Below are 17,120 nucleotides of genomic sequence, written 5' to 3'. Positions count from 1 at the left end.
CTGATTTCTAAACTCTTGGAGGCACTTCAGCTGCTCAGACAAGTTGCCATCATACACTGCAGAGGGCACCAAAGATCTTCAGACCCTGTAACCATGGGTGATAACCAGGCGGACTCTGTAGCACGGGAGCCAGCAACAAAATCCTCAACAGCCCCCATTTTATTCCTGTCCACTACAATTAAACCTAAATATTCTCCACAGGAACAGGAGGACCTAATGACCCAGGGCAGCCATCTCGGGGAGGATGGCTGGATTTTCCTGGGGGACCAGATCGCCCTTCCCAAGCAGCAAGCTTACAGCTTATTGGTGGACATTCATAACTCTCTGCATATCGGCCCCAAGCCTCTCCTGCGGTTTCTCCAACCCCTCTTTTACCTTCCAGGAATGAGAGCCATTCTGGAACAGATCCACTCCACCTGCCCAGTCTGCTCCACAGTATCCTCACAAGGGGACATCAAACCCAGACTCCCAACACATCAGCTGAGAGGTCATCAGCCAGGCGAAGACTGGCAAATCGACTTCACCCACATGCCCAGACACAAAAAGCTCCGTCATTTCCTTACCCTGGTTGATACTTTTTCAGGCTGGATAGAAGCCTCCCCACCCCCAAGGAAACTGCAGACATTGTTGCCTCCATCCTCATTGAGCAGATTATTCCCAGATTCGGACTTCCTGCACCATCCAGCCAGACAACAGTCCAGCCTTCAACTTGTTCAACTAGTCTCCAAAAACCTCACCATCACCTGGAGACTCCACATTCCCTACCGAGCCCAATCCTCGGGGAATACACAGATCACGACCTTCCAGCGCCATCCACAGCCTCGTCTCCAGCTGGACTGCAAACCCAATCAGCATCGTTCCTCTCTAACCGGGCGATGCGGTTTTGCATTGAGAATTACATCCTCAATCACTGCACCCTGCCTAGACTGGACCTCACACAGTTATACTTACACCCCAACAGCGGCCAAACTTCTGGGCCCACTCCCCTTGATACCATGACTCCCGCCTTAAAGGAGTGCCCTTCCTGGCGCTGGGGAGATAGCTCAGTCGGTACAGTGCTTGCGTTACAAGCACAAGGCCGTGGGATCGATTCCCAGCACCACAAAAAAAAAAAAAAAAAAAAAAAAAAAAGTACCCTTCCGGGATACCCAGTCCTGGGCATCCACTGCGCTGGGACCCACGAAACTTAAAATCTCTCGCCAGCCTCCTACTACTGTTACTACTCATTAGTTTATCTCTAGCCTCTGTCCCAGCCTACAGGTGGCATTTCTATGCCCAGGAAATGTGGCAGATGGGTGGAGACTCCTTCTCCAAGATTTTAGTGGAAAAGGACTGTTCCCCCCCACAGGGTGTGACCGGGAAATCACCCTCGATCTCAAGGGTTTTAAAACTATATCTAAATGAAACATGGATAACAGAAAACATTAGGGAGGAGATAAAAAAAATGCTTAGAGGTCAATGAGAATGACGATACAACATATCAAAACCTCTGGGACACTATGAAAGAGGTACTAAGAGGAAAATTCATTGCACGGAGCACATTCAGAAAAGAATGAAAAGTCAACAACTAAATGACCTAACATTACAGCTCAAAGCCCTAGAAAAAGAAGAACAGAATAACAGCAAAAGTAGTAGAAGACAGGAAATAATTAAAATCAGAGCTGAAATCAATGAAATTGAAACAAAAGAAACAATTCAAAACATTGACAAAACAAAAAGTTTGTTCTTTGAGAAAGTAAACAAAATAGACAAACCCTTAGCCACACTAATAAAAAGAAGGAGAGAGAAGACTCAAATTACTAAAATACATGATGCAAAAGGAAATATCATGACAGACACCACAGAGATACATAACATAATAAGAAGCTACTTTGAAAATCTGTATTCCAACAAAATAGAAGCTACTGAAGACATTGACAAATTTCTAGAGACATATGCGCTTCCCAAACTGAACCAGGAGGACATACACAATTTAAACAGATCAATATCAAGTAATGAAATAGAAGAAGCCATTAAAAATCTATCATCCAAGAAAAGCCCAGGACCAGACTGATTCTCAGCCGAGTTCTACAAGACCTTCAAAGAAGAACTCATTCCAATACTTCTCTAAGTATTCCAGGAAATAGAAAAGGAGGGTACCCTACTGAACTCATTCTATGAAGCTAATATCACCCTCATACCCAAACCAGGAAAAGACACATCAAGGAAAGAAAATTTTAGATTAATATTCTTGATGAATATAGATGCAAAGATCCTTAACAAAATATTGACACACTGTATCCAAAAACATTAAGAAAATTGTGCACCACGATCAAGTGGGGTTCATCCCTGGAATGCAAGGATGGTTCAACATTTGTAAATCAATAAATGTAATCCATCATGTCAATAGACTTAAGGATAAGAATCATATGGTTATTTCAATTGATGCAGAAAAAGCATTTGACAAAATACAACACCCCTTCATGCTGAAAACACTAGAAAAAATAGGGATAGAAGGAACATACCTGAACATTGTAAAGGCTATTTATTCTAAGCCATGGCCAACATCATTCTTAATGGAGAAAAACTGAAACCATTCCCTTTAAAAATGGGAACAAGACAGGGATGTCCTCTTTCACCACTTCTATTCAACATTGTCCTCGAAACTCTAGCCAGAGCAATTAGGCAGACCAAAGAAATAAAAGGAATACGAATAGGAAAAGAGGAACTTAAGCTGTCACTATTTGCGGATGACATGATTCTATATTTAGAGCATCCAAAAACCTCCTCCAGAAAACTTCTAGACCTCATCAATGAATTCAGCAAAATAGCAGGCTATAAAATCAACACACATAAATCTACAGCATTTTTATACGCAAGCGATGAAACAGCTGAAAGGGAAAAGAGGAAAACAACTCCATTTTCAATAGTTTCCAAAAAAATAAAATACTTGGGAATCAATCTAACCAAAGAGGTAAAAGATCTCTACAATGAAAACTACAGAACACTGAAGAAAGAAATTGAGGAAGACCTTAGAAGATGGAAAGATCTCCCATGTTCTTGGATAGGCAAAATTAATATTGTCAAAATCAGACCAGAGACCCTGCATCTTATAGAAGAAAAAGTAGGTCCAAATCTTCACCTTGTTGGTTTAGGATCAGATTTCCTTAACAGGACTCCCATAGCACAAGAAATAAAAGCAAGAATCAAGTAACTGGGACAGATTCAAACTAAATTGCTTTCTCTCAGCAAAGGAAACTATCAGCAATGCGAAGAGAGAGCCTACAGAGTGGGAGAAAATCTTTGCCACTCATACTTCAGATAGAGCAGTAATTTCCAGAATATATAAAGAACTTAAAAAACTCTACACGAATACGAATAACTCAATCAACAAATGGGCTAAGGGTATGAACAGACGCTTCACAGAAGAAGATCTACAAGCAATCAACAAACATATGAAAAAAGGTTCACCATCTTTAGTAATAAGAGAAATGCAAATCAAAACTACACTAAGATTCCATCTCACCCCAATTAGAATGGTGATTATCAAGAATATGAGCAACAATAGGTGTTGGAGAGGATGTGGGGAAAAAGGTACACTCATACATTGCTGGTGGGGCTGCAAATTAGTGCAGCCACTCTGGAAAGCAGTGTGGAGATTCCTTAGAAAACTCGGAATGGACCCACCATTTGACCCAGCTATCCCACTCCTCGGCCTATACCCAGAGGACTTAAAATCAGCATACTCCAGAGATACAGCCACATCAATGTTCATAGCTGCTCAATTCACAATAGCCAGACTGTGGAACCAACCTAGATGCCCTTCAATTGATGAATGGATAAAGAAACTGTGGTATATATACAATGGCATATTACTCAGCCATAAAGAATAATAAAATTATGGCATTTGCAGGCAAATGGATGAAATTGGAGAATATCATGCTAAGTGAGATAAGCCAATCTCAAAAAACCGAAGGACGAATGATCTTGCTGATGATGACACATAATGGGGGGCGGGGGGGCAAGAATGGAGGAAGGAAGGACTGAATAGAGGGAAAAGAGGTGTGGGAGGGGTGTGGGGGAAGGAAAAAATAACAGAATGAATCAAACATTTAAAAAAAAACTATATCTGTCTCTTCTTGCTATGTCTGTATGGTTTGCTTCCTATTTGACCAATACCAGCCATTCTGCCAGACAGAGCCCGCCATATATGGAGGGAGCCCCTAAAATGCCTGTAAAAGACGTTTCCCAGAGCCCCGCGGGGGGAGTGCAATAAGAGTCAACATCAAAGACGAGCCTCAGGGGTTGACAGTAAAGTGTACACAGGGCCCATAGCCAGCCGACCTGTGGCTTCACTTAAAATCTGGGGTGTTTATACTCAGGTAATTCCTCAGGTTCACCTAACCATTCAGGAACAGGAAAAGGAGATCCATGCCAGCTCAGCGCAGCTACACAGCCTCAGGCTAACCCTTCCTCATGGCTTACTCTGGTACGTCTAGGTGTTCAACTTCTCAATCTCTCCAGAGTCAGTAACATTTCAGATTGCTTTCTCTGCAGGTTTGGACCGGACCCCCCTAACAGCCGTTCCTATGAGTACCCTCCTTAACACTTCCTCGAAACCTCAAGGAACCCCCCCTTTTCATCTTTGGAGTGAGTTCCCCTTTATCACAATTCCTCAGGAAACTTTGCTTACTGTTATGCTTCCTCTAACTCAGTGCCTTGCAACCGAACCATACAAGTCTCTTCTCCAATATTTGCCCCTCCAGGATTCTTTTTCTGGTGTAATGGCGTTCTGACCAAAGAATTAGGTTCCAATATGCCCTTTGCTTTCTGCGTGCCCTCTATTTTAGTTCCTCAGTTGACACTACATAGTGAAGCTGAATTAATCTGGCTTTCTCAAAATCCCATCCCTAGGGTAAGATGGGCCATTTTTCTACCGGTGGTGGTTGGACTCTCCCCAGCCGCCTCGCTTGTGGCCTCCGGGTTGGGAGCAGGAGGACTCGGTTATGCAGTCAGCGCCACTGAAAAGCTACAACAGCAACTCCAAGAGGCAGTGGAGGCATCTGCTGCTTCCCTGGCATCCTTACAAAGACAAATAATATTTATTGCTCAAGTTTCCTTGCAGAACCATCAAGCGCTAGATCTTCTGACAGCAGACAAAGGGGGACATGTCTATTCTTAAGGGAAGAATGCTGCTATTACAGTAATGAAACTGGACTGGTCGAAAAGAACGTCGAAACTCAAACATCTGAGTGAAAGGCTGAAGCAACATCAATCAAATGACCCCTGGCCAGGATGGCTGAACTCCACTCTTGTCACCTGGCTGACCCCTATCCTTACTCCCCTATTTGCTTTGGCCGCTTTCTGTCTGATGTTATTTGGCCACTAACCATGTCCCTGAGTTTACAGGCAGTACCAGCAAAAATCAAAGGATAGTCCTAAATCTCTTATTCATTTAGGAAACTGTTAAGAATCAGAAATAGATTTACTCCAAGCAAAAAGATATAAGACAGGTCTTCAAATGGCAGTGTGACCCTTCTACGACAGATACAATGTATCAAAGAGAGCACTTATTGGTTATCTTGCCGGTAAACTAACATAAACATTCATTTTATAAACTTACACAACATTTAGCTAAGGCTTAGACAGATGTAGTTCTCAGATGCATACATATGCCTTGTTACATAAATTTAGGGTGTCAACTATATTTTGATAACCTAAAATAAGAACTGTTAATTTAACTAGTTACAAAGCAATCATTTAAAAGACTTTAAAACTGGCACAAACCCTAATTCCTTTAAGACTTAGTTTCCCTATGTAATAAAACCTAACAGATACAAGAAAATTATCTTGATAGCTCAGAGCAGATGATTGTGCAGATTTACTTCACATCACTACATTAAAATTTGAATAACTGACTGTGCTAAGTATAGCCAATTTAATCACATACCCAGACTTTTTGAGATTTGCCTTCCACAAACCTTCTTCAACTTACTTAGACATTCACAACTTGTTTATTTTTAGTTTTGCCCTCTTTCTTCTTGGACTTTAGCACAAGAATATTAATTTACCATATAAAAAACTTTCTCACGTAGAAACATTTGTTTTACCTACTAATTTTCCATACTAAAATATATTTCCATACCTATGACTTTCTTATATCTCTTTTCTAGTTTGAGATCCTTTCTTAAATTCATATTCTGAAACAATCCTTATGAATTTATCTGTGTATTTAACTTACACAACAAATTTTATGCCAGGAGAGGGTCTTGCAACCTGCTATAGGCAAAAGCTCTGCCTTAATCTTTTGTTTCCCAGGTGACTTTCAAGGGGTTGGAGTCAGGATATTTTTGAGCCTGACCTGTCTGCCCTATCACTATCACAATGCCATCAACTTTAAGTGAGTTCCCGACTGCGAATTGTACCCCGAGCCTCCTTCTGGGCCCTTCCTTATCACAGGCACATTGCTGTGCAGTGGAGGAAGCCCTCTCCATCCTTCTCTTCAGGTTTCCTTGAGATCCCTTTGCAGAGGCTGCCAACAAAACAGGGGTTGGCCTTTGTTCTGGTTTTCTTTTCCAGGTGCAGTTGTTTGTCCCACCCGTCCCCCCAGGCATTTAGTTTGATGGGATAATGTCGTAGCCAGAACTGCTCTGCCCCAAGGATGGATATCCCCTGGCCAAATAGGGTGTCCTGTCAGATCCTGAAAGTGAGACTATTCCTGTCCCCAGGCCATAACCTGACAGTGCTGGAACCTACTGCCACATTCTTTGTGGCCAACAGCCTCCACCCCGCCCCCTTCCCACCATGGGCAAAAGAGCCTAGAAGCCAGGGCGGAGGCCAGGTCTCTTCAGCCAGTTTGCTACGGCCCAGGTGGCTTCCCTGGGATTTGTTTTGGATCACAGCAAGATGACCTGCAACTGCCTGGGACCAGGCTGAGAAACTCTCTTAACCTTTCTATCCTTGCACACCAGAGGCAGTGCCTTTTGGCACCTTCAACTTAGTTCCTGACTGTTCAGACCCCTAATCATGCAACCAGATGTTCCCAGGAAGAGGAACCAGGGTCTCGGCATGCACGCCGGGAACTTACCAGATGGTCAAGGGTGTCACGACATAACCAGGTTCAGTTTCCTTTTTCTCAAAGTGGACCATGGTGGAGCAACCTGGACTGTCCAGGGAGGGAAGCTGGGAGTTCCCTGAAGTGAAAGGAGCTGGCAGCTGCCAGGACGGCCCCTCAGTCCCTCTCCTTACTCACAGAACCTCTGGTTCGACCCGAGGCAAACTCACCCTTCCCCTAACTCTCCTGCAGTTGACTCTTAACAATTTCGCTGGCCATGCTGAGTCCGTAGCACGGAAGTGGGGTTCCTTGGAGAGCCAGGCCTGCCCAAGAGAGCTGGAGCAGGGGCTGCTCCCAGGTCCCGACGGGGTTGCCAAATTCATTATCGAAAGCTTGGTGCTTGTCCCTGATGCCAATCCAATAAGAAGGATGCAGTTTTGAGGAAAAGGAAAAAAGATGTTTTATTGCTTTGCTCCAAAGGAGAAGCACAGGGACTCCTTCCTTGATGTGCCAGAATCCTGCCCATCAAGGGGAGCAGGGGCTTTTAAAGAGGTGATTCAAAGGCTACATTCCATGTGTTCTGTCTGGAGCTGTAATTCACTTGTTCATTTGGGAGTCGGTCATTTCTGAGATTTTCTGGTGCCATCCCCGAAGTCTGAATTACTTTGTTCCTGTGGTGGGTGTGTGCTCAAGGACAGATAACTCTGCCTCGGATGGGGAAGAAGGGTGCTCCTATTTCCCCCAAGATTAGGGAGGGGAGAGATTAGTGACAGGGAGGAAGAGAAAGAAACATGTCTGATTTAAAAATAAGTTGCAGTGGCAGAGCAGCAAGTGATACTCAAAGCATAAAGGGGACACTGTTACACTAGGGGAAAAACTAAGCAGAGTCCACAGTCCGCCACAGGGCCCGGCTCTCACCTGGAAATGGGGGCCCAGAGCACAAAGAGTGCAAGCCCGTGGACGGGGTCAGCAGGGCCAACACCAGCTCCACCCCCAACCCTATCTGGACACCCAGAGGCTTGGCACTGGCTACAGTGGGGACCCATCACACTTGGGGGAAAGGTGCACAAACCAGAGCCCACCTGCCTCATTGGAGGCCTCTGATCTGGACCAGACCTGCCCTGTGACCTTGGGCACAATACACCTTTCCTGCCTGAAAGCTGAGAATAAGGTTCCACCTCCGATGTCACAGCTGAGCCCCGCACAGGGGCCCAGAGGCCAGCACCCGCCTGCAGGTCCCTCCCAGCCCCGAGCTGGCCGCCTCGCACACACTTAGCTTCAATTTGCTCTGCATTCAAGGCAAGCTCTCTACCACTGGCTACAGCCCCAGCCCTGTCCTCCTGCTTTTGAGGGTCTTACTCATAAATAAGGCAAGTTTTATTCTCAAACTGTGGCTTCCTGGAATGAAGGGGTTAGATGGAGGGAACCTCCAGCATCCAAGCCCTGCCCGGGACCCCGAGCTGGAAGGGCAGTGCAGACCTCCCTGCCGCCTGGGACCCGACATCCTGAGCCCATCTCCCTCGCCCGTGGCTGAGTCACGGGGCTCCCACGGTCCTTCTCCCTCACACCTACTGCCCCTGCAGGCAAGTGGAGGGCACATGGCTTGGCCGGCACGGGTACCGGCCTCAGGGTCGGACAGGCTCCGTGTCCTCAGGCAGGGCAGAGCAATGCAGATGAGGTCTTCCCTGGGAGGCCACCATGGCGATCAGCTGAATGTCTCCACACCCCATGGGCAGCGTCTGGCACAGAGCAGAGTTCCAAGCGTTGCCATGATTATTGCTGCTGCTACTATTAACATTGTTTGCCAGACAGTGTGCTGGGCTCACAGAGACGAACCGTTCAGGGTCCCTGCCTCAGTGTCCCAGAGCCTATGGGCTGGTGGTTGAGACGCATGAATTTATAACCCAAGATGGGAGCGCTAACAGAAATACAGGCTCACCTTTTTTTTTTTTCAGAATTTTTGATTTTTTGATTTTAAAAAATTTTTGATTTTGAACCCAGGGGTATGTTACCAACTGAGCTACATCTCTAGTCTTTAATTTTTTATTTTGAAACAGGGTTTTGTTGCTAATGGTCTTGCTAAGTTGCAAAGGCTGGCCTTGAATTTGCAGTCCTCCTGCCTCTGCCTGAGTGGCTGAGATTAGAGGTGTGTGATCAGTACTGTTAATTTTAACAACAATAGTTATAATAGCTAGTGCGACCAGGGAATAGCAGGAAGTGTGCCTGTTACACACGTGTGCATGCGTGCGTGCGTGCGTGCATGGTGCTGGGACAGAACCCAGGGCCTTGTGGCGCCAGGCAAGGACTCCGGCACTGAGTTCCACTCGCCCCTTCCTGGCTCTTGTTTAACCTCACAGCAACTCTGTGAGGTGTTTTTACCCTTCTACAGGTGAAGAAGCTGAGGGACTCACCCAGGACCCTGCCGGCCCAGAGGTGGAACTAGGGCTGGAACCCGGCCAGTCTAATTCCCTCTTCCCCAGACCAGCCAGGCCCTGGTTGCAGTGAATGAATGACAGAGACAATGTCATTTGAAGCCAGGGACCGGGGGACCTCACCCAAGATGAAGTCCCAGGCTGACCGGCTCCTTTTGTTAGGAGGGTGAACACAGTGTGCGTCCTCAGGAACACGGAACCACAGACAAGTTTAAAGTAACTGTGAGCGCTGAGCTGCTGCATCCCATCACATCAGCAAGCAGGAGCTGCAGGCAAGATTGGAAAGGCACAAACAGCAGTTTTAAACAGCCCAGGGAGCAGTCTGTGCTTTCTGTCCCTCCTGAGGCGCCCTTGGGCAGCCTTGGCAGAACATCCATTTCCAGAACATACCCTTGGGGATCAGCAGTTTCCTGTTTTTTCCAGCCAAGCTGCCCCGGAGCGTCCTTTAGTGGGCCAAGGACCTCCACGGAACAGCCACCTCAGTGGGAGAGGGATGCGGCAGGGAGGCCTTCTCGGAGGAGGGGACATGGCATGGACCTGTATCTCTCTCTGGGGCAGCGAGTGGGCCCATCTGTGTCACACCTGCCACTGCTGATGAGGAAATGCGTGTGTGGGAGCAGCACCTATCCTTTTGTTTCATTCTGTTTAGGATCCAGGGTCTCACAAAAGGCTCAGACTGGGCTCAAGTGATCCTCCTGTCTCGGCCTCCCAAATACCTGGGACTCCAGGCACATGCCACACATCCAGTCTGGGGCATTGATACCTGTCCCACCTCATCCACACCATCATCTGGTACTGCCCAGAGCATGCCCATTGCAAGCCCCTGTCTTGCTCACCAGGGCAATCCACTGCCCTTGGTGCCCTGGTGGCTCTAGCACCAGATGCCACAAGGGCCCCTTTTCTGGCAGCCCCGTGGCGGGCTGACCCTGGCAGCCAGAGTGATCCTACCAGGATGCACTGGTAGGAGGCAGCTGACCTTGACCAGAAAGTGCCTTCTGTGACTTTGCCTGGACCTGCATCTCTCTGGGGCAGCAGGCGGCCCAGTCAGGACAGGAGTCCAGTCCAAAAACCTGACTGCTCTTGACATCAGTGTCCATATCAGCCTGTCACCCCAGACACCAGGAGTCTCCGGATCAGCCCCATTTCTCCCACTGTCTGTCCTGACTGCCACCCACGGCCTGGCTCATGCTCCTCCTCCTCTGAGAATCTGTCACCATGGTGCCACTGGGGGCAAGCAGGTCCTGTGAGCTGCCACCGGCTCACCTTCATGGTGGTCAGCAGCCCTGACAGACTACAGGGCCACGACCCAGGTCGGGGCTTTATCAGGATCGATGTGTGTGTTGGGGTACAGCACAGGGACCATTTGATTGGGAGGAAGGTGATTCTGATGTCACCTTTCCCTCCCAAATCCAGTGTTTGGAACAGTTCAAGGTGAACTGAAAAACCTGGACTTTGCATTTCCACACTGTGAATCAGTGCACAGAAACACATTACTCATCTTTTTTAAACAGTCTTATATGAAGTGCCCTGGACTCATTGTGAGGAAGGAAACAAGCCTCACTTTGAAGAAATTGGAAGAAGCAGGGCAGGTGGAGGTAAACCAGCAGGAGAATGGTTTCCATTCTTACAAGACAAACAAAGTGAGCCGGGCGTGGGCGCCGTGGCCTGTGATCCCAGTGACTTGGGAGAATGGGGCAGGGGGTGGCAAATTTGAGGCCAGCCTGGGTAACTTGGACCCTGTCTCAAAATACAAAGGGCTGGGGATGTAGCTCAGTGGTAGACGCCCCTAGGCTCCCCAATACTGCAAAGAAGAAGGAAGGAAGGAAAGAAAGAAGGGAGGGAGGAAGGACCCCTGCAGCCTCCAGGCAGTCAAATGGGGAGACCGCTCAGCCCCCCTTCCCAGGCAGGTGGAAGAGGAATGGCTGGCCCATCTTCTGGCCGAGCATTTGGGCTGACCCAGGGGGCGGGTGCAGATGTGAGTTACTGGGCCATCCAAGTGCCAGGACACAAATAGCTGTCCTCAAATAAGGAGCAACAGGTAATACCAGCTTGCTGACTTGGATGTTTCTGTTGGCCTCTGCCTCTAGAAATAGCCCTGAGGTGGGGTGGCTGTGCCTTGTCACCCAGAGAGGCAGGCGAGGGGAGCTTCAGGGGCGGCCAGCCTGCTGGGAGCTGGGGCAGGGATCCCTAAAGCTTGGGAACATCAGTAGCCAGGCCAGGACTGGCAGCCACCTTCTCATGACTTCAGAGCCCGGGACCCTTGCTTGAGAAGGGCTTATCTCTTAACACGAGTAAGACACGTTCAGAGGCAGCATGAGCCCCTCCTGCCTCCGCCACAACCGTGGAAGAACATGGCAGCAGAGGATTCTCCTTGGGGAGCTTGGCCCCCCATTATGCATTGGGAAAATGGGGGAGGAGGGAAAGACAGCTGGGAGGCCACAGCACCCACAGACATGGGTGAGGGGAGGGGAGACGGAGTCCGAGAAGAGAGAACAGGCGGGGCCCTCAGCCAGCTGGGCAAGGTGCACGGCGAAGGCTCTGCACTGAGGGCCTCTCTCAGGTGCCTGACCTGGCAGGTGACAGGCCCTTGTAGCCTTAGAAGTGAAGAGGGCCTGGTCCCTGCCCACACTCCTCAGCTGTCCATACATGGCCTTCTCTGCCTGCTCTCTGGGCCACCAGGCCACATCGGGCTTGGCCAGCACCCTGGGCAGTATGAGTGCTGGCCTCTCTGCCAGGGCACCATGCCCCTTGGCAGCCCAGGTCCCAGGGAGGACTATTGGCAGAGCCCTGGGCAGGTCAGCAGGAGCCCAGCCTGTCCTCACCCACAGCGCACACCCGAGGGACGAAACTCCAAAGTGATCTCTCCCTCCAGTCGCGTGGGGTCGGCCACCCATCCCCTGGGCATGGGCCTGCAGAGGACTCAGCCGCCATTGCCCACCCCCATTTTCGGAGCCAGGAAGCTTTTCTTCTCCCCACGAGGAGGACCACTCAGGCTCTTCTCTGGGTGCAGGTTCCACAAGAGCACCAGCCAGCTCCAGATCATTCCAGATCGCTGTGGGAGGAAGCTGAGGGCACCTGCAAAGGAAGGGCTGAGCCAAGGTCGATCCTGAGCCTGCCGGGCAGGCATGACCCGACAGGCAGCTGCTCTGGGCTTCACAGCCTTCTGGCCCACAGCTGGCAGCGGAGGTGCCCTGGCCCAGAGGAGCTGTCATCAGACTGGGCAGCATCCTGGAGCCAGCTGGCCACCTGCAGAGCCAGATTGGTCAGAGGAGGAGACTGCTGCAGGCTCAAAGGGATCAGGAGACACTGTGGACTCAGATGTGGGGGCAGGGATACGGTGCCCAGGTCCCAGTGCCAGCAGGGACAGGCCTGTGAGGGCCATGCCAGCTTGGTAGGATCAGTACCTGCCAAGCCCACCCACCTGCCAAGGGGAGCGTCAGCTGCCTCTGCCTTCGATGTCACGGAACCTGCACTGAGTCAGCGAGTTTGCTCCAGCACCAGCCCAGCCCTCTGGCCATGGGCCTCCGGGGCAAATCCGGGCACTGAGGAGGTGGTCTTGGCTCTATCGGGGTGGGGGCCATGAGAACTGGAAGGATAGATGGGAGCTGAGGTGTGGCCTTGGCGAGCGGCACCCCTGTTGCCTCGGTTTCCCCATCTGTCAGCTGATGGTCTTCTGGGGAACTCAGGCCCCATCCTTCTCTCCTTACCTCATCTTATGAAATTGACGGCTGATGGCCATGCCCCTGCGGCCCTCCCAAGTCACCACTGCTTCCCAGGACTCTTCTTGCTCAGCCTTCCCAGTGTCCCCCCACAGCCACAGAGTCCTGGGTGCCACCCTTCCCCACCCCAGCCTCTGCCCCCCAGCCTCGACCTCTGCTGTCCCGTGACCCGCCCTGCCGCACAAGGCCCCTCAGCCTCCCGGAGTCACGGATGCCTGGCTTCCTGCTCTAGCTCCCACCTGCCCAGACCTGCTCTCAGGAACCAGCTGACAGGAGTTGGGGCTGAGGCCTCCAGCTCCCTGGTGCTTGGCCAGGGGCCTGTGCTGTGATGTCCTTCCACCAACAGAGGCCAGTTCAGACCTCCCCACCTCCCCTTCCCTCTCTGGGGCTGCAGCGGGGCTGCCCTGGCTGATTCTGAGCAGTGTTCCAATCAGTTGTTGGCAATCGCCTGTCTTCCAGATTGGAGATGAGGAAGCCACTCCAGGGCTGGGACCGAATCCTGTTCGCCCACAGATCCCCAGACTCTGGCCGGAGCAGATGCCTAGACCTCTCCACACTGAGGCAGGAATTCTCAGAAGATCAAAAGCTAAATCACCCTAGTAAGTGCTTTACAACTGTCATTCTCTCCAATCCCAGCCATAAGCCTATGAGGGACGTCCCATCATGTCCCCAGTTATAGGTGGAAGAAACGGAGGCATTTGATGTGCAGGGTCTAGCCAGGGCGGCCAGCAAGCAGTCCATGGAGCCGGGATGTGAGGCCAGGGTGGAGTCACTGTGTGCAGATGACTTCCCCGGAGCAGACTGGGTCCTGCTGAGTGGGGTATGAGGCAAGTGACGGGGCACAGAGGTGATAAGGGGGTCCCAGGGGCTTAGGGCCATGTGACTGGAGGGAGAGGATACCTTCTTTTTCTTCATACATGTATTTATATCTTCACAAGTAAAGCTAATGCATAATGTTATATTTATATACAGGTTTTCTTTGAGGGGATTTTAATGTTGGTTTTGAGGTGAGGTCCCGCTATGTTGCCCAGGCTGATCCCCTGGGCTCAAGGGACCCTCCCGCCTCAGCCTCCGGAGAGCTGGGACTCCAGGTGTGCCCGACTTGAGAGGCTAACTTTTAAGTTTTTTTTTTTGTTTGTTTGTTTTGTTTTTTGGGGTGCTGGGGATCAAACCCAGAGCCTTGTGCTTACAAGGCAAGCACTCTACCGACTGAGCTATCACCCCAGCCTAACTTTCAAGTTTGTAAAAACTGTTGCAACATACGCTGGTCAAGAGCTCAGCTGGGTCAGACTCTGGCAGGACCCAGACAGGATCCCAGGACACAGGGGGACTTCACACTTGTGCCCTCAGATCCAGCTGGGGAGCCTGTCCCACGGCCAGAAAGCCCCAGAGCCCCCCAGCCGCTTATACCCGGAGGGAAGCACAGAGACTCAGAGGAGCCGGCCAGCGCCAGGGTTCCCACCGCCGGGCGAGTCCGAGGCAGGCACCTGTTCCAGGGGGACCAGGGAAGCTGGTGCCGCCCACTCTGAGGGAGACCGGGCCGGCCTGTCTGGCTGGGGCCTGTGGCTTCCTGTGCCCACGAGTGCAAGCTGACCTGGCTTCTGGGCGGGTGAAGGGTGAGCGTGCACGCAGACGAGCAGAACCTTCCACCCCTCCGTCCAGGCGGCTCGTGAAGCCCACTTCTTGCAGGCACAGAGCCAGCGGCACCCTACCCCGGGGGCTCGGGTGAGAAGGCATGCGCAGTGCCCAGTCCTTAGCGCAGTAAGCGGTAGTAACCGTGTAGTCTGCTTGTCACGTGCCGGCAAGGCCCAACACCCGGCGGTAGGGACGCTCTGTCCCCTCGCCGCACCTAGCAGCGAGAGGAGGAGGGGCGCTGTCATTCCCACTGCCTGGGTGAGCACCCGGCATCAGCGTCCCCTGGGTCACCTGCAGGACATGCTGGAACCGGATCAGAACCCAGGCAGGAATCCCAGGACAGAGGGGCTTCACAGTTCATGAAGCACTTCCGGGTCAGTGGGCGTCTCCCCCTCAGTGGATCTGGCTCTCCTGGGGGTCCTGGGTCGGGAACGCGGAGGTGTGTGTACTCTGTGTGATCCTCAAAAAAGAAAGCAAAACCCACCGGGGGACGAAGCTCACGCACAGTTTCTTCCCTGGGGCTCCCTCCATTGGAGTGGCCCTTGTTAGCACATGCGGATGGCCCTCTGTCCACAGCCAGCCCGTCTCTGATGGACTACTGAGACCAGGGCTGGCCCTGTTCTGTTTTGTTGGTGTCAGTGAGGTGGGCAGAGCAGCAATGACGAGTGGGGGTGACAGGGATGACAGCCACCGTGAGGCATGTGGCGTGGCCCCAGCTGATGCGGGGAGAGGTGACCAGGCTTCCTGTGCCTGGGGCAGGCGGAGCTGAGCTGGAACTGGAGGGCTGGCGTGGCGAGTGAGCTCCGCGGGGCCTGGGAGGGCAGGGGGCTGGGATTCTGTCCTGCTGCTGGGGGGCTGAGAGGGGCCCATGCTGATGGAGGTGCTGGAAGGTTCCAGGCTGGTGCTCAGGGGTGAGAGGGCCAGGGCTCCCCTGTCAGGAGCTGGGGGTGGCTGGGGGAGGGCAGCTTCCTGCAGGGACAGACCGTTGAGAGAGCCGGGCTGGGGTAAGGTCGTGCCCCCAGGTCCCACGGTGGCCCCAGGACCCAGACCTGCCACTCACTCCTGCAGCTCCTTCAAGGGAACCTGGTGGGCACTGCCTGCCTGGGACCAGTCGGCCCAGGGCAGCGCTCGAAGGAGGAGCTCTCCCACTCTGGCGGGGCTTCCCGGGAAGGCTCTGCGCCCCTGCCCTCATCCCCCTGTGACACTGACCTTGACGCCGGCTGAGTTCGCTATCCAGGACCCTCCCAAGCCGGGCTTCCCACCAGGCACTTCCGCCTTGAGGAGGGGCGTGGCGATTGGTCGCCGCTCAGCCGCGGTGACGCCCACGTTCACACAGCCCCTGCGGCTGGAGGCCGCGTCCCCGTCCTTTTTCACAGCCACAGAAACAGGCAGGCTGTGGGGCACATGAGCCCATCCTGGTGGGGTTGAGGGTGGGGATGCAGGAGGCTGGCCTCGCCCTGCGGGGACAGGACTCCTGCCTCCTTCTTGAAGCTTTGGCCCGCACTCCAAAGGGGCAGACCAGGCAGGACCGACAGACTGGGAGCCCTTGGTCCCGCCGCATGTGGCCCCAGGTCAGCTGCCCATCCTGTGCACCTGCTCACACTTGCCTGGTGGTGGCCAACTCAACAGAGCTTCCTCTGGAGCTCCTCCCCTCTGTCCTTCTTCTAACCCCACGGCTTCCTGGCAAGTCCCCAACTTGCCCGGTGCTTCCAGCTCTGTGCCTGGGCTCTGGAGCCTCAGTCTCCGCCCCCGGGCTCCTCCCTTTCTTCAGGGCGGTGCTCCAGCTCCACCTCCAGGCCCTCTGCCCAGGCGGCCCCGCCTCAGAACTCCACGTCCGAGGGAGGGATGTGGGGAAGGGAGGCGGGCTCTGGGGTCAGCCTGGGCTTCCCGGAGAGACTGGCAGTTCCCTAACCATAGCTCAGTGTTTACGACTGAGTCTACCAGGACCGCCTCCTTCCCTCGGACCCAGACCAAGCTGGGGCGCCCCGTGGGCCACGCCTCCCCCTAGAGCCCGTGGGCCAGGTGCCCAGAGTCACCACCACTACGTAGTCATCTCATTTTTCTTTTCTTTCCTCTTTTTTCTTTTTCCTTTCTTCCTTTGCACTGGGAATAAACCCAGGGGCACTCTACCTTACAGCTACATCCCCAGGCCTTTAGTGTTTCTAAATTTTGGGACGGGGCTTGCCTAAATTGCTGAGGCTGTGTGGGCATGGTGGCACACGTGTAATCCAATGACTCAGTAGGCCGAGGCAAGAGGATCGTAGGTTCAAGGCCAGCCTCAGCATTTGAGTGACGCCCTAA

At 52.0% G+C, this 17,120-nt stretch overlaps 1 long non-coding RNA gene across 1 annotated transcript; it reads right to left on the bottom strand.

The window, feature by feature from the left end:
• Nucleotides 1–5,797: 5,797 nt before the first annotated feature.
• LOC306660973 lies at nt 5,798–16,430 on the bottom strand. Its single transcript, XR_013763803.1, has 3 exons — nt 16,029–16,430; nt 9,584–9,731; nt 5,798–6,511 (listed from the first exon to the last, which is right to left on the bottom strand). It is a non-coding gene; the product is annotated as an uncharacterized lncRNA (long non-coding RNA).
• Between the last annotated feature and the right edge of the window lie 690 nt (nt 16,431–17,120).

The sequence above is a fragment of the Sciurus vulgaris genome, assembly GCF_902686455.1.
Source record: "Sciurus vulgaris genome assembly, chromosome: 5".
Classification (NCBI taxonomy): domain Eukaryota; kingdom Metazoa; phylum Chordata; class Mammalia; order Rodentia; family Sciuridae; genus Sciurus; species Sciurus vulgaris.
Note: the sequence above shows the minus strand (reverse complement) of the source record. Positions and strands in the feature narration are given on the sequence as shown.